The sequence below is a fragment of the Rhineura floridana genome, chromosome 17, assembly GCF_030035675.1.
Source record: "Rhineura floridana isolate rRhiFlo1 chromosome 17, rRhiFlo1.hap2, whole genome shotgun sequence".
In the NCBI taxonomy this organism is placed as follows: domain Eukaryota; kingdom Metazoa; phylum Chordata; class Lepidosauria; order Squamata; family Rhineuridae; genus Rhineura; species Rhineura floridana.
The window spans coordinates 17,475,931-17,498,009 of NC_084496.1; positions in this window are offsets into that span (position 1 = coordinate 17,475,931).

Below are 22,079 nucleotides of genomic sequence, written 5' to 3' on the forward strand. Positions count from 1 at the left end.
GAGCACCTGGCTAGCACCGACTCGGCAGTGTTGGGGCTCTTGCACAAGCTCCACTTGTGTGGGGTTTTCTCTTGGGCAAAAAATTAATTTAGGAACCTGTCATGATCCATCTGAGCAAGCCAAGACACATGATCAGAAAAAACTAAGATGGTTAACAAGCTGCTTATGAAAATCAATAGCCAACATGACAGGTGAATCTTGGAAACAATTATTTTTTCTTTTTGGAAACAATGTCTGGTTTTCTGGGCCTTTTTCTTCCTTTAAACTACACTTAGGGGAAGAAAAAAATATTATGTCTGGGGTTATAGCATTCTGTCCCCTCCCTACTTCCTTTAAATTTAACTTTAAGAGCTGCACTGTTCTCTTTCAAGGATTGGAACCCAGTGCTTTTCAAGTTACAAGGAAAAAATGGTTTCTAACTTACCTATTGTCAACAACACAGATGGGGAACCTCCTGGCCCTTGATACTGTCTAAATTGGGATGGGTGAATCTGTCAATTTCTCTCAGTTTCTCATTCTTCCAGTCTTCGCCTAATTCTCTGCATTTCCACATCTATTTGTGATCATTTAAAAAGTCCTAATTAAAATTCATCAGCATTTTAGTCTGAATTTCTTGTTTTAGTGTGAATTTCTTGTTAGTGTACATAAGAAATGCCTGCTGAATCAGGCCAATGACCCATCTAATCCAGTGTCCTGTTTACACAGTGGTGAACCAGAAGTAAAGAGCACTCTCCCCTCCTGCAGCTTCCAGCAACTGGCATCCAGAAGCATACTGCCTCTGACCATGAAGGCAGAGCATAGCCATCATGGCTAGTAGCCATTGATAGCCTTATCCTCCATGTATTTGTGCAATCCTCTTTTAAAGCAGTCCAAAAGTTGGTGACCATCACTGCCTCCTATGGCAGCGTATTCTTGTTTAACTATGCTCTGTGTGAAGTAGTATTTTCTTTTGTCTGTTCTGAATCATCCAACATTCACCTTCATTGGATGTTCTAGTGTTATGTGAGAGAGAGAAAAACATTTCCCTATCCATGACATGCATCATTTTATACACTTTTATCATGCATTTTTGTATGCAATTTTGCCTAATACAACACATTTAAGTGAATGTATTTTCACAAACATATCCTTTCTCTGCACACTGTACACATGTATTTCTGAACACATTACTTGGCTTGAGAACTACAGTGCAAACTTTGGAAAAGTGCAAACTTTGAAGGATGGCTGTGTTTTGTTAACATATTGTTTCAGAAAGTGTGAATTAGGTAGTTTTGGCTTTAAATGTGAAATGGACTGAATTTCTCCTGTATTGGAAAATAGTTGTAAGAATATTGTGATTTTGAGGATAGTGTTCAGAAATTACCTTTTTAATGCCCCACCTGGGCCCTATGTGGGGGCCTGCATCTGCTTAATAATATGCTTCCATATGTAGTTGTGCCATTGTAATATTAACCTCCTTTAAGTGATGTGTCCTTTAAGGAGTTACATGTGTGCAGGAATGCATGATGTCATAAGACAGCACAGTGGGAGGGACTGTTGGCTTCAGATCAAAGCCACAAACAGAGAGGGTACAGGGGACAGTTGTCCTGGGGCTGTTAATTTTGATAAGATGAACTGTTATGAATATCAATTGTTTGGTTTAAATGCAACAGGAACAGTTTGTAGTCCTATTTCTTAGCAAAGCATATACACAACAGCTGAATTGAGAATAACCAGTTCTACCTCATGCACACTAGTTAAATAAAGAACAGAGACAGTCTTCTTCGGTAAAAAGTATAAAGAATGTTTACTCACGACCTTTCATATGTTCAGGAAACATAGGCTCTAGCCTGGATAGAAAAATAGAAGTCTTAGTCCATAATAAGGATCATCTTGGAAGAGAAGCATATGTATGCATCTCACTCTCTCAAACTTAACAGAGAATATGCAAAAAGGATCAATATCCCTTAACAAAGGAAAGAGGAGAAGGTAAATAACCCCACCCTTTAGGAAGTGACATCATGGTAAACAAGCATAGAGATGTCCTCCAATTCTAGCTAGAGGGGAGATCTCCCTATCAAAGGGGGTGGTATGCAAGCTTGCTTAAACCCAGCACTCCTCCTTAAGCTGGTATGTAAGAACCCAAGAGTCCCATCTTGACCCGAACTCTCTGGAAACAGTCTCTTGGTAATGGTTTCATCAAGATGTCCGCTGTCATCTCTGTAGTTGGACAGTAGTTCATCTTGATGAATCCTTTCTCTGTCAGTTCACACACTATATGGTACATAATCCCTATATGCTTAGTGCATGGTGTATTTCTCTCAGTCTGAGAAAGTCTAATACAACTTTGGTTGTCTTCCATCATCTGAATTGGCCTTTGTACTCTTATTCCAAAGTCTTTTAGCATCTGTTAAGTGAAATGGCTTCTTTGCATGCTTCTGCAGCAATATATAGATTCTGTGGAAGAAAATGCTATTATATCTTGCTTGTGACTAGCCCAGGAGATAGGTCCATCTCCATATGTAATCAGGAAGCCACTAGATTGAGTTGATTTGGAGTCTGACTTGTCTCCAGCCCAGTCTGCATCAGTGTAACATACAAGTTTTGGATCACTATTAGCTGGCAATCTCAGCTTAAAGCCCATAGTCCCTTTCAAGTATCTAGCCACCCTTTTGACAGCAATCCAGTCCTTTTGTGTATGTGCGCTAGTTTTCCTGCATAAAATCCCTGCTGCACTTACTATGTCAGGTCTAGTGTTTGTGATTAAGTACAGAAGCTTCCCTATTGCTGTTCTGTACTTGTTATTTGCTAAAGGTTCACCTACATCATTATCTTTAAGAAAGTCTGTCGCCATGGGCATTGCTATAGGATAGGCATCTTTGAGTTCTAGAGTCTCTAAAAGATCAACAATCTTTTGCCTTTAGTTGAGAAGGTAGGAGCCATCTGCTTCCATTTCAATGTGAATGCCTAGGTGTATGTTGCAGTGCCTAATTATTTAATCTCAACTTCCTTGTTTAAATGATGTACACTTTCTGTGTAGTCTTGATCTCTCTGAGTCGCCACAATCAAGTCATCAACATAAATCAGGATATAAGTCAAATGTCCATCTTTGCTTCTGGTGTACAGGCATTGGTCTACCTCACCTTGCTTGAAGCTTTGCTCCTTGAACATTTTATCCAGTTTCTTATTCTAGGCCCTTGCAGCTTGTTTGAGTCCATACAAGCCCTTTTAAAGTTTACACACAAGATGTGCTTGCTTCTGGTTCACGAAGCCTGGGGGTTGATGCATATTCCTCTGTTATTTCTCCATGCAGAAAAGCAGTCTTCACATCAAGGTGTCTTACGTGCATCTGTTTGGAGGCTGCCACACAGCACAAATAGCATCATAGTCATCTGCTTATTTCTGCAGGAAACCTTTGGCAACTAGTCTTGCTTTGTAGCGTTCAATTTCTCCTCCTGCATCTTGCTTCACCTTGAATACCCATCTGCACCCTATGGCTTTCTTCCCTGGTGGAAGCTCTGTTAGGGTCCACGTTTTATTCTTGTGCAGTGCATCCATCTCCTCCTGAGCAGCTTTTCTCCACTGAGCAGACTTGGATGCTGGCATCTGCTTAATCTCCTCCCAAGCTGATGGTTCGCTAGGTAGCACGGACTTTGTGAGGTAGGACAGGTGTGGAGGTGGTATACCGTTGTTGGTTCACGATGAGCATCTAGGAGCCTGTTCTGGAATCTGGTCTGGTTCTGCAGCATCTTCCAGCCCAGTCATCTCGACATCCTCATCTGTGTCTGTACCACTCTCATCCTGATCCTCATCTTCTGCAGTCTCTGCCTCTTCATCCTACTCAAGGCTTGGGTCAGGTTGTGTAAATGTCTGTGGTATCATTGGTGTCCCATATGTGGGTATTGGCATATCTATGAGGGATTAGATGTGGTGTCCTTGCTGTTCTGAGAAACCTAGCATAGTCCCTCTTTTGTCAGCTCTGCGTTGCTCATCAAAGCAGACAACGTGTCTCGTGCTGAGTTCACTGGTTCTCAGGTTCATAACTCTGTAGCCCTTGCTACCAGGAGCATAGCTAATTAAAATAGTCTGTTCTGTCCTGGCATCTAGCTTCTGCCTCTTTTTTTTGCTATGCAAGCAAAATCAATGCTTCCAAACACTCAGATATGTCCCAGGTTTGGAATTCTGCCATGCCATAACTGAAATGGGGTGTGTGTGGTGTCCTTGGTTGGCAATCTGTTCTAGATATACATTGCAACAACTATTGCATCACCCCACAGTCTACTGGGTAGATCAGCACCAGCCAGCATGCATTTAGTCATTTCCAGAAGAGATGTTTATTTATTTTATTTATTTTATTTAATTTATATTTATATATAAATTTCCTTTCAGAAATCCCATTCTGCTCGGAGTATGACTCACAGTCCTCCTGTGCAAAATGCCTTGTTCCTCCTGGAAATTCTGTGTTTGGTGCAATATAAACTCATTGCCATTGTCCGTTTGTAGAGCTTTTGGTTTTCTCTCAGACTTCGTGCTCACCATCGAGATGTATTTCTTCAGAATCTCATGCTCACTTTTCTCCTTTAGTAAGTAGGTGACACAGTACCTTGAAAAATCATCCACAAAAATTAGAATATTCTTCCCAAGTGAGGGTACATTAAATGGTCCACAGAGTTCATTGTGTATAAGATCTAGTACCTTGGTGCTTCTCTTTTCTGTTCTTGGTGGAAATGAGGGCTGTGATGTGCTTATATGTTAAAACCTGTAAATATGGTAAGTGTGGGTTTATTAAGAGATATATGGTAAGTGAATTGAATGAGAGTGGGGAGAACATGGGTTGGAAGGCTGGAGAATGCTGGATGATGATTGGCTGAGTGTTTGAATGGAGGAAGGTATAAATGGGAGGAGTTGAGAGGAGAGTGGGGGGAAAGGAGTTGAAGTGGGAGGCAGTTGGGATTGAGTTGACAGAGTTCTGAGGGAGGTTTGGATTCTGTTAGGCTGATATTTGGACAGAATATATATAACTGGAAACATAAGAGTGACACTATATGAAACCATATGCTTGTTAAACATTCCTAAAGTAATCTTGTTATTTCCTAGCATTATCAAATAAATACTTTTATTGATTTACCAAAAGCCTGATCCTTGGCTGGGGATATACAGACCAGAAGGGAGGGCAAGGTAATTACCAAGGCTGAAGGGAAACTGTATCTAATGGTGGCAGCGGTGAAGGAAGAATTTGTAACATCATCAAGTATCCAGAGCAACCCAGGATTGTATGCTTTATAGATAAAGATACAGGGGGGTTGTGGACAGCAAGGGCACCCAGACACAAAGTAACAAGCCATAGGGAGACTAAGGCAAAGTCTCTAGCAGTATTGTTTACAGGGAGTGGCTGGTGGTGCTGCCTAGCAGTGGGAACTTGAGAGATCTGTGCTAGAGCGGAGTGAGAAAAAATAAAAACAACGATCCTGACTGGTGGTGTCCTGAGGTGGTGCCTAGTGAAAGGTGGTAGCCACAAGCAGGTAGGAACCTGACAGGTGGAGCCAAAGGAGTGATCGTCACAAGGGCCTACTTGCTTTTTCTTCTATACAGTTTATGCACCTGTTTGTGCTGTCATGGTACTCTTGGTTTACCTTGATACCTGTTGCAAGGTTCTGCTTTTGTAGTTGCAGGATTGCCTTTGGATCGTGATGTCCCAGCCGCTGGTGCCCCAGCTCCAAGCTGGTCTCATCCTTATTCCAAAGAGGAAGAAAAATGAAAGACATCGGAAAAAGCCAATGTGGCTACACGGAAAGCTGGTGGAGGAGGTAAAAGTAAAAAAGAGCATGTATAAAGAATGGAAGGAAGGATGCATCACCAAGGAAGAGTACGGACGAGCGGTTCGGGCTTGCAGGAATAGCGTAAGGAAAGCTAAAACCCAGAATGAGCTGAGGCTGGCGAGGGAAGTGAAGAACAACAAAAAGGGGTTTTTCAGATATGTTCGAAGCAAGAGAAAGACCAAGGAAACAGTGGGACTGCTGCTCAATGAGGATGGCAAAATGTTGACAGATAACGAGGAAAAGGCAGAACTGCTCAACACCTATTTTGCCTCCGTTTTCTCCCAAAAAGGGAACAGTGTGCAACCTTGCATCAGTAGCAATCTCAGTAAGGGGTCGGGATTGCAGTTCAAGATTGATAAGGAGATAGTCAGGAAATACCTAGTTAACCTAAATGAGTTCAAATCTCCAGGGCCTGATGAACTGCATCCCAGAGTATTGAAGGAACTTGCTGATGTACTCTCGGAACCTCTTGCCATCATCTTTGAGAAATCCTGGAGAACGGGAGAGGTGCCTGAGGACTGGAGATGGGCAAACGTCGTCCCGCTCTTTAAAAAGGGTAAAAAAGAAGATCCGGGGAATTACAGGCCAGTCAGTCTGACTTCAATACTAGGAAAGATATTAGAACGGATAATAAAAGAGTCCATTGGCAACTATCTAGATGACAATGCTGTGATTAGTAGGAGCCAGCATGGGTTTGTCAAGAAAAAATCCTGTCCAACTAATCTCATCTCTTTTTTTGATCGGGTCACTAGCTTAGTAGATGGTGGAAATGCTGTAGATGTCATCTATCTAGATTTCAGCAAAGCATTTGACATAGTCCCCCACGACCTTTTGATTAGCAAACTAGTCAAATGCGGACTACATGGAAATACTGTCAGGTGGATTCACAACTGGTTGGAAAACCATACTCAAAGAGTGGTCATCGGTGGCTCTGCTTCAGACTGGAAGGAGGTTTTGAGTGGAGTGGCACAGGGTTCTGTCCTGGGGCCGATACTCTTCAACATTTTTATCAATGAGTTAGATGATGGGGTGGAGGGAAGGCTTATGAAGTTTGCAGATGATACAAAACTGGGAGGGATAGCTAACACAATGGAAGACAGGAATAAAATCCAAAGGGACCTGGATAGACTAGAAAATTGGGCTGAAATTAATAAAATGACATTCAATAAAGACAAATGCCGGATTCTGCATTTAGGCCACAAAAACAAAATGCACGGGTACAGGATGGGAAATACCCAGCTTAGCAGTAGTGCGTGTGAGAAGGACCTTGGAATTGTAGTGGATCGCAAGTTGAACATGACCCAGCAGTGTGATGCTGCGACAAAAAAGGCAAACGCGGTTTTGGGATGCATAAACAGAGCTATAGTTTCCAGGTCGAGGGAAGTAATAGTCCCACTATATTCTGCATTGGTCAGGCCTCATCTGGAATACTGCGTTCAGTTCTGGGTGCCTCATTTTAAGAAAGATATAGACAAGTTAGAGCGGGTCCAGAAGAGGGCGACGAGGATGATAGCCGGTATGGAGAACAAGTCTTATGAGGAAAGGTTGAAGGAACTTGGCATGTTCAGTCTGGTGAAGAGAAGGCTGAGGGGTGACATGATTGCACTCTTTAAGTACCTGAAGGGTTGTCACATAGAGGAGGGTACAGATTTGTTCTCTGCTGCCCCAGAGGGTAGGACTAGGTCTAATGGTTTTAAGTTGCAGGAGCGTAGATTCAGATTGGACATTAGAAGGAACTTCTTGACAGTAAGGGCGGTTTGGCAATGGAACCGACTGCCTAGGGAGGTGGTGGGATCCCCTTCACTGGATGTCTTCAAGCAGAGGCTAGACAACTATCTGTGGGAGATGCTCTAGCTGTGGATTTCCTGCTGTGAGCAGGGGGTTGGACTCGATGGCCTACAAGGCCCCTTCCAACTCTATGATTCTATGATTACCCACTATGGCTGCATTTGCTTGTTTAGCTGAAAGACTCAGTTCATAAACACAATCATTTTCAACAGCTTGTGCAAACAAAATATTATCTTTGGTTACTGGACACTTTCCATCCTGGTGTCATGCCCCCTTTGGATGAATCCTCAGAGGAGGAGGAAGAAGACTGGAGGGCAGCAGCAGCAGCAGACCCAGGAGAAGGAACAAGCAGAACCCCTGAGAATGCAGCTCTTCCCCAGCTGGAGAGTGTCCAGGACACAGCTGAAGTCCCTCAGTCAGATTCAGGAATGAACAGACCCTGCAGTGCGAAGACACCAGCGCGTATTGCAACAACGTCGTCGCTCTGGCCGTTTAAGATAACAAGCTCTTGAAGCTGGGAGGCTGATTACCTGCACCTGTCCTAGGGAGTGGGGTTTAAAAAGCAGCTCTTGAGCGCAGCTAGCTGCTGATTACAATGTCAGCTGTGAACTCCATGCGAGACCTAGCTTCCAGAACCCAGACCCTCAGACTGAACTCTTGGCTCACTGGACCTAGCTTTCCTTGACCGTGCTTTTGGACACTGATGTTGGTACGTTGCTTGGAAACTCTCCTCTGATCTTCTCTTGTCCTGTTCCTTGGCAGATTTATGACCCAGCTAACTGCCAGCTAATTAGTTTATGGCCCAGCTATTGCCCTCAGATGCTGACACCTGGAAATGTATTGCAATTTTTTTAACTAATGCAGAAACACTTAGCATGTTGCAACTCAATTCAGGTACAAATAAAACATGATCTGCTATGTTTTCCATGGTTTTATGAGGTAATTTGCATTTTAGAACAACACTGCCAGCTCCAAGAATCTCCATTAGCACTCTGAGTTGTTCCTTGAATCTTTCTGTTTATTCCATCAAATAAAGCTTCATCAAATGTACTGTGATTGCTACAACAACTGTCAATTAACCAATTGTTTGATTTTGGCTTATATTTATTTGCCGTAAGACCCTTGTGCACTAAAAGGAAATTGCTTTCTTTGGGTCCTGCCCTCTGAGGTCTTTTGTTCTCAGGTGAAACATGCTGTCTTTGTTCTCTCTGTTTGAAATTTGGAGAGCTACCACTGGCTGATGAGCTCTACAGTGAGTCACAGTGCTTAGTCAGGTGACCACGCCTCCCACAGGTAAAACAGCATTGTGATTGGTTCTTGAGAGGGCCTTTGTCCTTCCCACTGGCTGGGTAATTTGAGCCACTTGTAGGAGAACTCTAATCAACGCATTCCTCTCTTAGCATAGTGATGGCTTGTTCACATGTAATCTCATGTTTGTCATTTAAAAGAGAAATAAATTTATTTATTTATTTAATTTGTAGCCCGCCCTTCCTCCCAGCAGGAGCCCAGGGTGGCAAACAAGGCACTAAAAACACTTTAAAACATCATAAAAACAAATCCTAAAATACATTAAAGACAAATCAGCAAATAATTGGTTCAAATCTCCTAAGGAAACCTAATTTCTGTTGCTCATTAAATTCAAGTCCAGTTAACTTTAACTTGCCAAATATAGTAATGAAAGAAGTTATGTTTTCACAGTCTTTCTTTGTTTCAATTCTCAGCTTCATCATCTCTTGAAACAAGCTTGTAAAGCCAAATGAGGTGTGGAGTTTTTCCAGCATTTCCTTAGCTATGTTACATTCTGTAACATGGATCAGCTGATAATCTTCAAGGGAATCAAAAATAATGGCTTTTGCAATTGCATACTTCTTTTCCCAATCCCTTACCTTTTGGGAATCTTCCTGTGGCTTTGGTTTTTTCAACACAGGAAAAAACTTCTACTTCTAGAGCAATCCTCACTCTATTTCTCCACTGTGGATAGTTAAGGGCACTTAATTTTGGCAACCTTCTGGTAAAGGCTTTATTGTCTTGCAAATACATTCTTTCTTGCTGGTCTGAGAAGAGCTTTGGTTTACAAATGGACTCAGAAAAACAGCAGCCAAAAATCTTTTTAAAACTAAAGGGGGAAACAAACACGCTAAAAAATGCACAAAATAAAATCCTGAAAAATCTGGTTTAATTCTCAGTTTACTCTGGGCCACATGACCTGTTTGGTTTAAATGAAATAGGAATAGTTTGTAGTCCTATTTCTTAGCAAAGTATATACACAACAGCAGAATTGAGAATAACCAGTCCCACCTCATGCACACTAGTTAAATAAAGAACAGAGACAGTCTTCTTAGGTAAAAAGTATAAAGAATGTTTAATCACGACCTTTCATATGTTCAGGAAACAGGCTCTAGCTTGGATAGAAAAACAGAAGGGGGCAGTATGCAAGCTTGCTTAAACCTAATAGATTGTGGTTTACAACTTTCCAAGAGCTATAACAGTTGGAGCAGACGGTTAAAAAAAGAAATGAATTTCCAAATGTTAGGGAATGGGGCCACATCTGCACCATACATTTAAATCACTGTTATATCATGCTAACAGTCATGGTTCTCTCAAAGAATCCTGAGAACTGTAGTTTGTTAAGGGTGCTGAAACCAGGACCTTTTAACTTTAACCCCTTTAAGATTGCTCACTTTAATTTGTTAACTGGCTCTGGTTTTGGCACTGAGGAACATAGTAAGCTGCCCTACATTAACTCAGTCCTTTCATCCATCTTGATCAGCCTGGCAGCAGCTCTCCAGAATCCCTTCTGAAGTCTTACCTGGACATTTCTTTTCTTTTCTTTATTTATTATTTGATTTATATCTTGCCCTTCCTCCCGGCAGCAGCTCAGGGCAGCAATGTCAGGAGTTGGATCTGGGACCTTCTGTGTATAAAGCTCTGCCACAGAAGTGCAAATTTGGTAGTTATTCAAATGCAAGCAAAACAGATTTTCTTCCTCTTCTACACTTTCCATCAATACATGGAAATTTAGAACTGGACCTGTTAGGCTAAAATTTAAATATATTGAACAAAGGACACTTTGCTATTATTATGTCTCATATCACTGAAAAGTGGTCCAATGGGGCTTCATTGAATACCTCTTGAATATTGTGTGATGCATCAATGTACCACAAGCTTTGCTAAGCAAAAATTAATTTACTTTTTTTAAAAAAAAGAAAAACTAACAACTGATCATGAAATTGCCCCCCACTGTCTAGATGATATCTTGTCCACCTGTCTAGATACATCAGGCAAAGGCAGCATGGCTCCCTCCAGGTGATGCTGGGCTCCAACTTCAGTCAGCCCCAGTCAACATGGTCAGTGGTTGGGGATGATGGGAGTTGTAGTCCAGCAACATTTGGAGGGCATCACATTGGCTACCCTTGATCTCCATCACCACTGCCCGCTTTGTCTAGGTAATGCACCTAGACAGATAAGTGAATGGTGTATTGTACCAAGAAAATCACACTGAACCAGAATAATTTTGCTGCCTGGCCTTCAGACTCTTTTGATGGGATTTATGGCAAGGCAAATGTAAATCACTCTTTGCATGGAGTCCAGTTGGAAATAAATCTCTCCAGCTCCTCCACTTCCATCCAGTATTATATGCCTGTAAGTATTCAAATTGGAATGATTTATGGTGCAGACCTAATTCATACCGGGCAGCCTTGGCTCCGTCTGACACCAGTTCTAATGGACCATGAGCTTGGAATTGGGAACTGGTGTATCCAGATAAGGAAGTAAATTTAGCTGGTATTGTGCAGAGTCTGTTGATAAGCGAAGGTGCTCAGCCCTTATGGAAAAGGTTATTTTGCCACTCTTTTCTGTCTAGTCATGGCAGTAGTAACCGTTAATTGGGCAAGCTAGAAATGTCAAGGGATTTGCAAGTGGAAGAGGTAAAAAAAAGAAAACAAAAAGTATCTCTTAATAACAGGAAGCTAATTAACCAAGCAGGGAAATAATCTGGTGTGAATTATAATTTATTCAGTGAGTTTTGCTCCCTTTTATCTGTCCATGGATTGTTTGCAAACAGATGGTGACTTTCTGGGATCCATTCATTATTAACAATTACTTGACCCCTTAATTTCTGTGAATAATTATCAGTCTGAGGCTCATTTGCAAATGGTTGCTTGTGGTTTCAGCTGTTAAAATTAATCCAGATTTCCAAATCTGTGATGTGTTTTTGTCACCCTTATAATTCTCTGTTAATAAAACTGTATCTCAGTCCCAACACATCACATATTGTATTCATTTATTTATTTATAAAAGCATTTATATACTGCCCTATCATAAAATATCAGGATAGTGTACAACAATATAAACATATTTTAAAAAACATTAAAAGCAGTACAGAGCAATCACTAAAATGACTGGCTACTCTATTCTAAATAACTGCATAAGCCTGTCAGCAAAAAAAAAAAGTCTCTAAGTAGACCTGGAAATCAAAGGCAAGGATGGTTGCCAAATCTCTGCTGAAAGAGCATTCCTCGGCATGGCACTGGCCACACTAAAGGCCAAATTTCTGGTTGAGGATAGTCAGGCCTCTGTAACACAGGAAACAACTAACAGCACTCCTCCAGATGATCTTGGTGTTCAGACTGGGAGAGAAGGGTTCAGGCAGTCCTTAAGGTATCCTAGATCCACGTAGTTCAGGGCTTTGTATATTGACAAAAGAGTCTTGAACCTTGCCTGTGGCATATGGGCAGGCACAGTATATCTTATAACAGAGGAGTCACATGCTGTTGGCCATCTGCCCCCATCAGCAGTCTAGCTGCTAAATTCTGCACCAGCTGGAGCTTTCAGACCAGATACAAGGGCACAGGGCCAGCATCAGGCATGTCCCAGGTGGGGCACTGCCCGAGGGCCCACAACCTAACAGGGGCCCACTGTCCCAAGCCGGCCCGACACTACTGCCCATGCTGCCACTGCTGCCCTCCACTTCCCCATCAGGAAATTACAGCTGGTACAGAACGTGGCGGCATGCTTGATTACGCATAGCCGTCACTGGGATCATATCACCCCAGTGTTATTAGATCTTCACTGGTTACCAGTTGTCTACCGGGCCCAATTCAAGGTGTTGGTGTTGACCTTTAAAACCCTATATGGTTTCGGCCCAGTATATCTGAAGGAACGCCTCCAGAATCACCGATTGTGCCGCCTGACGAGATCAGCCTCGCAAGACCTTCTCTCGGTCCCACCGGTGAGAACAGCTAGGCTGGTGCGGACCAGAGAGAGGGCATCTCTGTTGTGGCCCCCACCCTCTGGAACTCCCTCCCTTTCGATCTCAGACATGCTCCCTCCTTGTCCAGCTATCGCCGAGCCTTGATAGGCAGGCCTACAAGATTGGGACAGATTAACTTATGTTACAATTGAATTAATGAATGGTTTTTTAGCTTAAAATTTGATTATGTTGATGTATATATATTGCTTTTATTCTTGTTGTTCGTCGTCTAGAGTGTCCCTAACCCGGACAGATAGGCGGCTGAAAAATAAAATTTATTATTATTATTTATTATTACCCAACACACTGCTTGCTGTCTAGGTTTCCAGACTTCTTTACCATCCTCTTTACTACTCATGGAAGCTGAGTCACTCCCACTGAATTGGAGCTTCATTAGGGTTGCCAGGTCAGAAGCATCCCAAAACCTGAGATTTTAGGGGAAGGCCCAAGTGATGTCATGGGGCAGGCCCAAGTGATATCATTAAGCAGGATACATTAAACATCAATCACAGTTGCTTGGAGCGTACAATTAAAAAAAATCTGATTGGAAATTAAGCTAGACATTTTAGCTAAGAGATGGAGCCCGGGTAGGGAACATTTAATCTAGCCTACTTGCTTTCAGCAAGAAGGGTTTAAGTGCCTTCAGGCCAGGCCAGTCACCAGAAGGTCACTGTAGGAAGAAAGGAGCCTAGTGTTGTGGAAATGTTAGATGGGAGCATTCGGGAATAAAGATGGATGCCCCTGAAGGCTGCAATTCTAAACTCACGCACTAAGGGACTAAGCCCCATACAACTCAACAGGACTTACTTCTGAGCAGTTTGGATTGTGCTGTTGGTAAAGCTTGACTAGGGATCCTTTGCAAAGAGATCCATATCCAAGCAGGGTTGGCAACCCCCTGCCTGGAATGCCCTTCCCTTATCTTTTAATGTGGCTGCTCCAAACTTCTTTACAGATTTGACCCTTCACTTCAGAAAGACGTCTGAGAAATGAGTAAGAGTAAGAAGATTCTCTACCCTTTCTGTCTGCATAGATGCCCTCATCCTTCCCCTGCGCCCAGCAGAAGCTCTGGGCCAGGCGGGATGCACTGGCATCTCATAGAGGATACCCTCCCCTTTCCTGGGGTATATGATTTGTCCTGTCCCAGAGCAGAGTTTGGGGTGGGCACCCCAGTTACTTATTTTTTATGATTTTATGACATCATTATGTATTTATGATAGTATCAGAAGCCTGATATTTTGATTGCATAAATGTATTGTTATTCTTGATGGGGAGAATCCCCCGATCACAGTGATATATCATATAGGGTACCCCAACATATATTTTGGGGTTCAGAGACATGTTAAGTTTGGCTTGAAGTTGCTGCAGTTGTCAACTCTTCTTTTTTAGGGTTTTGAACTTTCAAGCAAATAAGGAACTGGGAACTAGGAACCAACTTCAGTGCCGTATTAGTTAAATAGATTAAACAGTTGCGGGGGGGTGGCTGACATTTTGGTGTATATCTCGGGAACCAGCCCACCTAGAAACTTATTTTTTTTTAAAATTGAAGCTGAGAGTCCAGAGATAAAGGGGTGCTAGCTGGAGAGCCAGAGGGCCCCCCCCAAAAACCAGAGACTCTGGTGGAAAACCGGAGACCTAGTAACTCTAGGCTTCATACCAGAAACTGCTTTTCTCTCTGTTTTGCAAATGCTTCCTCATGCCTCCTAAAAGCAGAGCAGGTGTTCTGTCTCTGTGGAGCTGAATTGGTTGCTCACTGTGAGGCTACCAATCTTCCCTTCCTTCCATGTCTGCTTGGAAGGAAGCCCTTTGATCTGCAGCCCAGAGCAGGAGGCTTTGCACTTCCTTGGAATTTGCATAAGTAGGTAGTAAGTATTAAACAAGTAAACAAGCAACTCCACAAAGCCCCTTTACACAGGAAGCTAAGAAAAGGTGGGGAAGGGGAACAAAGCACAGTCTCTACAATGTTTCACTGGGATTTATTGTCTTATTTTTAGACAAGATTGTTTGTTTGCCATATTGGCACTTTAAAATAAATAAAAATATTGACCCCCCCCCCAATTTTTGATGCTACTGCATCAAATCTGTTTGAGTAAGGTAATGATTGGATATGTGTTCTCTGCTTTTTGTCAAAGTTTGTTTTGAACCCAAGTCTGCACTGCAGTATGCTCTTATTCCTGCCCCCACAAGCTATGCTAGAAACTCCAGAAGGCCTTTTCAAAGTGTTTTCCCTATTCTTGAATTCTGGTAGTGATATCTTTCAAATGGAAAGGATTTCTAGATAATATGAAACTGCTATTTACCAAATCCAACCATTGGCATATCTAGCCCAGTGTTGTCCGCTCCCCTGTCCTGCTTTTAAATTTGTTCATAAATGACCTGGAGTTAGGAGTGAACACTGAAGTGGCCAAGTTTACTGCTGATGACACTCAGTTGTTCAGGGTGGTTAAAACAAAAAGGAGTCCTGAAGAACACTGAAAGCATCTCTCAAAACTGGGTGAATGAGAGTTAAAATGGCAAATCTGGTTCAACGTAAGCAAGTGCAAAGTTATGTACATTGGGACAAAAATCCTAATTTCACCTATATGCTAATGGTGCTTGTCACCCACACCCTTTTAGAAAATAAATAAATTTATACCACATCAAATTTGCCTGCTTGTAGCTAGTGGTGGTGCTGATGGCTTTTACCCTCAGTCCTTTTTCCTCTCCCCCCCTTACTAAACAGACAGCAAAGTCCAACTGGAACTTTTCTTCTTCTGCCCTCCTTCCTTATCACCACCCCCATCAAAAACCTATTCTAGGAACTCCACATTTTGCCTATTCTTGAATTTTGGTATTCCAAACGAGAAGCATTTGCAGAGACCAATCTAGCTCATCATTGTCCATGCTGACTGGTAGTGGCTTTCCAGAGTTTCAGATAGGAAATATTCTCAGCCCTACCTGCAGTTGCCAGGAATTGAACAAGGGACTTTTTGCATGCTGATATGCACATTTTCTGTTTACATCTAGGTTATGTCTCAAGTTCTATTTCTCAGTGCAATTCTATGTACATGTCTACTTGGACAGAAGTCCCTATGAATCTGTTTCATGTTCTTTATTCAGTTTATGTTACACTCTTCCTCCCAGAAGAGCCCAGGGTGGCTGATAAGTGTGCATAGGATGGCAAATTAAGTGATACCCCTAAGTTATACAGTTCACAAAACAATTAAAACGACACCTAATGGAATACTAAAGTTTGTGTTGTTTTGCCCTTGATGATATGTGGTTGTCACAGCAGCCACAATTTGTTTTAGTTTAAAGGGGAGGAGCCAAGATGGAGGGGTGTGGTTTAAAAAGGAAACTATGGGGCCAAAGGGCCCTCTGGTATCCTGTGCCCAGGGTCCCCAAGAAGTCTGGAGCTGGACTTGCAAGGGCAGCCTCACATAGAGTTTCCACTGTTGGAGGCAGCATGCATATGAGTAACAGTTTTTGGAATCTAAGTGGAGAAAATGTTGCTGTACTCTGGTCCTGTTGGCAGACTTCCCATAGACTGGTTGATAGGGCTGCCAAGTCAGAAGCATCCCAAACCCTGAGAGTTTAGGGGTGACCCCTAGTGATGTCAGAGGGTAGGCAGTAGTGATGTCCCGGGGTGGGCTCTACTGATGTTATGGGGCAGGCTTTAGGGAAGTCATTAAGCATGATCAACCACAGTTGCTTAGAGCATACAATTCAAACAATAAATTTTCTCTGATTGGAAATTAAGATAGAAATCTTAGCTAAAAGATAACGTTCCCAAGTCCAGCTGAAGTGACAGAATCATTCCTTCTCACCTGCTTAGGAAGCCTGGGTAGGGAACATTTAATATAGTCTACTTGCTTCTCGCAAGAAGGGTTTGAGTGCCCTCAGGCCAGATCAGTCACCAGAAGGCCATTGTAGGAAGAACAGAACCTAGTATTATGGAGATGTTACATGGGAGCACTCAGGAGTAAAGATGGATGCCCCTGAAGGCTGCAATTTTAAACACACTTAACTAAGGGACTAAGCCCCATAGAACTCAATAGGGCTTACTTCTGAGTAGATATGGTTAGGATTGTGATGTTGGTAAAGCTTGACTAGGAATCCTCTGCAAAGATATCCATATCCATGCAGGGTTGGCAAACCCCCTGTGTGGAATGCCCTTCCTCTGCCTTTTAACATGGCTGCTCCAAACTTCTTTACAGACATCACCCTTCACTTCAGAAAGAGATTTGAGAAATGAGTAAGAGCTAAGAAGATTTTCTGTCCTTTTCTGTGTACCCTGTGGGCTGCTATAAACTCACTTTGACAGCCAGCCCAATTCCAGTGAGTAATAATTGACAGATAGAAAACACACTTGGGTTGGTCTACCTTCACAGGCAGTAGCTTAGGAACAACAGCAGTTGCGGCCACACTTTCCAGTATGTGAATTTTCTTTTACAACTATTGGGCAAGAAACAAACCATCATGCAAACAACAAGGTGAATCATCAGTAGGTTTCAGGGGGATGAGCTGAGCACATGAAACTACTGTTGTTGCTTCTATGGAAGTGAAGTTACAGGGGTCTGTTGACATCAACTCTAGGAAATGAAGTTTTAGACCCTTCAGAGGCCCACTGTGAATAGTTTGCAAGGCACTTTGAGAGTAAAATTGCTCACCTCTGTAGCAGTCTTGATGCCCCATTGACATCTATTGTAGTCCCCAATGAGGTGTCCAGTGCAACGTCTGCTGCAACGTCTTGGGAATGGTTTCAGTTGATGCGGCTTGATGACATAGACAAGGTTCTTGTGTTGATGCGGCCAGCAACATGTCCTCTTGATCCTTGCCCTTCTTGGCTTATTAAAGCTTGCAGAGGGGATTTGATCAAGTGGATCCAGGGTGTGGTCAATGCATCATTGTGGAAGGGAGTGGCTCCAGCTGCCCTGAAATAGGCAGTGATCCAACTGCTCCTGAAAAAGCCCACCCTGGACCCATTGGTCTGTGACAGTTAAGGACCAGTCGCAAATACCCCCTTCTTAGGGAAGGTGATTGAGAGGGTTGTGGTGCAGCAGTTGCAAGTACTCTTGGATGAAAGAGATTATCTTGTCTCATTCCAGTCTGGGTTCAAGCCTAGATATGGGACTGAATCGGCCTTGGTCGCCCTGATGGATGACCTTTATAGGGAGGGACAGGGGAAGTGCAACCCCGTTACTCTTACTAGATCTCTCAGCAGCTTTTTATACCATTGACCATTGTATCCTTCTGGGCCAACTTGGTGAGATGGGTATTGGAGGCATTGTTTTACAGTGGTTCCAATCCTATCTCCAAAGTCATTTTCAGAAAATAGCATTGGGCAATTGTCTTTCAGCCCCCTGGCAGTTGTGCTGTGTGGTGCCACAGGGTACCATTTTGTCTCCCATGCTGTTTAACATCTATATGAAGCCCTTGGGAGCGGACATCAGGAGATTTGGGGCGAGGTGTCAGCAGTACACTGAAGATACTCAGCTCTATTTCTCTGTGACATCTGAATTGGGAGAGCTCGTGTAATCCATGGACCACTGCCTGGACTCGTTGGTGGGCTGGATGAGGGCCAATAAACAGTCTGAATCCTAGCAAGACAGAGGCACTGTGGGTTGGTGGTTCCTGAGTTCAGATAGTTGATCAGTTGCCTGCTTTAGATGGGGTCACACTCCCTTTGAAAGAGCAGGTCCGTAGGCTGGGGGTGCTCTTGGATTCATCTTTGTCACAAGAGGCCCAAGTGTCCTCGGTAGCTAGGAGTGCCTTTTACCAGCTTTGGCAGCTTCTGGACTAGGATAGCCTGACCACTGTTGTCCATGCACTGGTAACCTCCAGGCTGTATTACTGTGATGCGCTCTATGTGGGGCTGCCCTTGAAGTTGGTCCAGAAGCTGCAGCTGGTGCAAAATGTGTCAGTGAGACTGCTCACTGGGGCAGGGTATTGCCATAATGTTACCTTGCTGCTGAAAGAATTGCACTGTCTGGCCAAGTTCAAGGTTCTAGTTTTGGTGTACAAAGCGCTATACAGCTTGGGACCAGGATACCTGAAAGACCGTCTTACCCCTTATATACCCAGTCGATCACTGCTCTCTGCAGGTGAGGGCCTCCTGCAGATGCCATCTTATCAGGAGGTCCGTTCCGTACAACATAGGAAACAAACCTTTAGTGTGGCGGCACCTACCCTGTGGAATTCTCTACCCTTAAATATTAGACAGGCACCATCTCTGTTATCTTTTCGGTGCCTATTGAAGACTTTCCTCTTTCAACAAGCCTTTTAAGTTGAGACCTTATCTCAGTCTGCGTCTGTTGGAATTGCTTTTTAATGTGTTTTTAAACCTTTTTTTTAAAAAAAACTATGTTTTTAACCTTTTTTCATCTTTAAGATGTCTTCAAAGCCTTTTAAAAATGTTTTTAAAGATATTTTCTTTTAATGTATTTTAAAGTCTGTTTTTATGATGTCTTAAAGTGTTTTTAGTGCTTTTGTTTGCCACCCTGGGATCCTGCTGGGAGGAAGGGCGGTGTGTGTGTGTACATGTGTACGTGTGTGTGTGTGTGTACAATTAACAAAATAGAGGTTTTTATTGTAATACCAAAACGTTTCAGCTTCTGCCTTCATCAGCTGCTAACATACAAATGCTGTTACCAAGGTGGCAGTTATAGAGCTTTGAGGATGGAATGCTCAGAGGGGCTTCATTTGCAGAAGCTAAGTAGTGGTGGTACTGTCTTCCAGGTTCAGGCCACATGGTGCCAAAGTGTCCAGACTCTCTGCAGAATGCTGTGGCATGACTGCTGACATGAATGAGACTCTATCAGAATATAATACCTCTGCTCTGAAATCTGTACTGGTTGCCGATTAGCAACCAAGCCACCTGGAGGGTGGTGACAAGATCTAGGGCCTTCTCAGTGGTGGCCCCCGAATTGTGGAACAGTCTCCTCGAGGAGGTGCGCTTGGCGCTGACACTATTATCCTTTCGGCGCCAAGTTAAAACCTTCCTCTTTTCCGAGGCATTTTAATTTAAGTTAACTTAATTTTAAATGTGTTGCAATTGATTTTAGATTATGTTGTCTTTATATGCTCTATTGTATTATATTGTATTGTACTATATTGTGTGATTTTATTGTACTCTTGTGTTCACCGCCCAGAGAGCTATTGCTAGTCGGGCGGTATAAAAGTGTAATAAATAATAATAAATAATAATAATAATGTGTGCTTTCCATGTTATGTCTGCCACATAGTACTTGTTCTGCTCTTGTGAGAAATCAGTCCTTTAGTGTGGCAGCACCTACACTTTGGAACTCCCTGCCTATTGATATTGTACTCTTTTAGGTACTTGCTAAAAACATTGCTGTTTAGGCCAGCCTACCCAGGCATGTAGAAGTGATTGTTTTTAATTTGTTTTTAACTCATTGTTGTTGTTATTATTTTGAACATTGTTAAATGCCTGTCTTTTTTTTTGCCAATAATTTAATTTTTTTAAAATCCTTCTGTAAACCACTTTAAGGTACTTTACAATAAAGTGGTATATAAATGTTGTAAATAAAATAAATAAATTTTGGAGTCATTATGGCCGTTGGGTCTCTTTTCACTTTTAGGAACAAAGGAATCTACTTATACCAACTCAGGCCATTTGGTACTATCTAGCTCAATACTGATGACAATGGACTAACATTTGCTCTCCAGGATTCCAGTCTTTTACAGATATTGAATTTTGGACCTTTGCATGCAAAGCATATGCCCTGCCACTGAGCTACAACCCTTCACCTATATAAAAAAGTATCTTAAAAAAAATTTCTTTTCAATTCACTAATACTTACGGCAGACCCACACCATTCATTTAAAGCACATTCAACACACATTTGAAGCACATGAATCCCACCACAGAATCATGGGAACTGTAGCTTGTTAAGGGTGGTGGGAACTATAACTGTGAGGGGAAGACTATTGAGGAAGGAGGGTCAGTTCCTGGACCCTTTTCATGCCCTTTTGAGGCCCTCTTTCTCAAGCCTTGGCTATGCTTTTATATTAATCTGAATCAATCCTGATAAATACTGCTTATAAAGTAAAGAACTAAGTGGACTGGGTGAAAACATTTGTACTTGGGAAAGTAGTGATTAGGAGAAATAATTGCAATAACTGCAAATCTTTCAATACATCTTGTCAGCAGATACTGAGATATGTACATGTGATTTAAGAGTATCTTAATCCTTTCTTTTGAGGTCACTTTTCATGTATGATCTTGTTTCCAAATATGGTATGATTTATGCTTGAATGCCATGCCTGAGTGTAAACATGCCTTAGGGAGAGAGAGATTTTCCTTTTCGTGTTCCGATAACTGGCACTGGGCTCTCTCTCCTGATGTACATCAGTATTTTCTTTTTATTGGAATAAACTTCTCCAATCGACAATTCTCCTAAATTTCATTGTGAAAAGTTTTCCTTCGACACTACACTTCCCAGGGTTCTTTGGAGGAAGTCATGTGCTTTACATGTAATTAGGATGCACTTTAAATGTGAGTTGGATGTGCTTCAAATGCAGTGTATGGATCTACTTCATAAACTTTGCCTGCATTCAAATCCTTTTAATAAATTTTTATAATGGAAATCAGCTATAAAGTTTATTGGGTGACCATGGGCTCCTCACCACCTCTTAGCCTAATTTGCCCCTCAGAATGAAAATAACAGAGGGGAACAATGACCCCCCCCCAAGGAAGAACACACTTAAAATATAGATGAAATATGTTACCGGACAATGACTTGCCGTTTTGATCCCCAAGGAAAGCAGGAGGCAAAAGAGTTAACCAAGAACTTAAACAGACTCAGGTTGCACCAGACACACAGCTGCAAGGGTTTATGGCTTAATGCCCAGCCCCATAAAAAGGGGGGTGATATAGCAGTACTGTGTGGGGGAGATTAAGGAGTCGTAAATGCTGTGGTGGTGTTGCTGTTATTCAGACTTCTGTGAGTGTACCTATGCTGTTATAAAGATTTACCTGGTGCACTGGAAAATAAAGTTCTTCATACAGAAGTAAAGCTGTTCATCGGGCGTCGTCTTTATTCCTTTGCAAAAGGTTTACACAAACTTCCGCCAACAAAATAATGTACAACCATAGCATGAAATCAGATACTTGAGTGCCCAAGAGCAAGGGGAGGAGAGGTTAATATTAGCCAGATGGGCTCATGAAAAATCAGGGCATCTGGAGGCCAAGGCAACCAGAGAGTGGTCCTTGCACTGAGGTATCCCCTGCCCAACAGATGCAG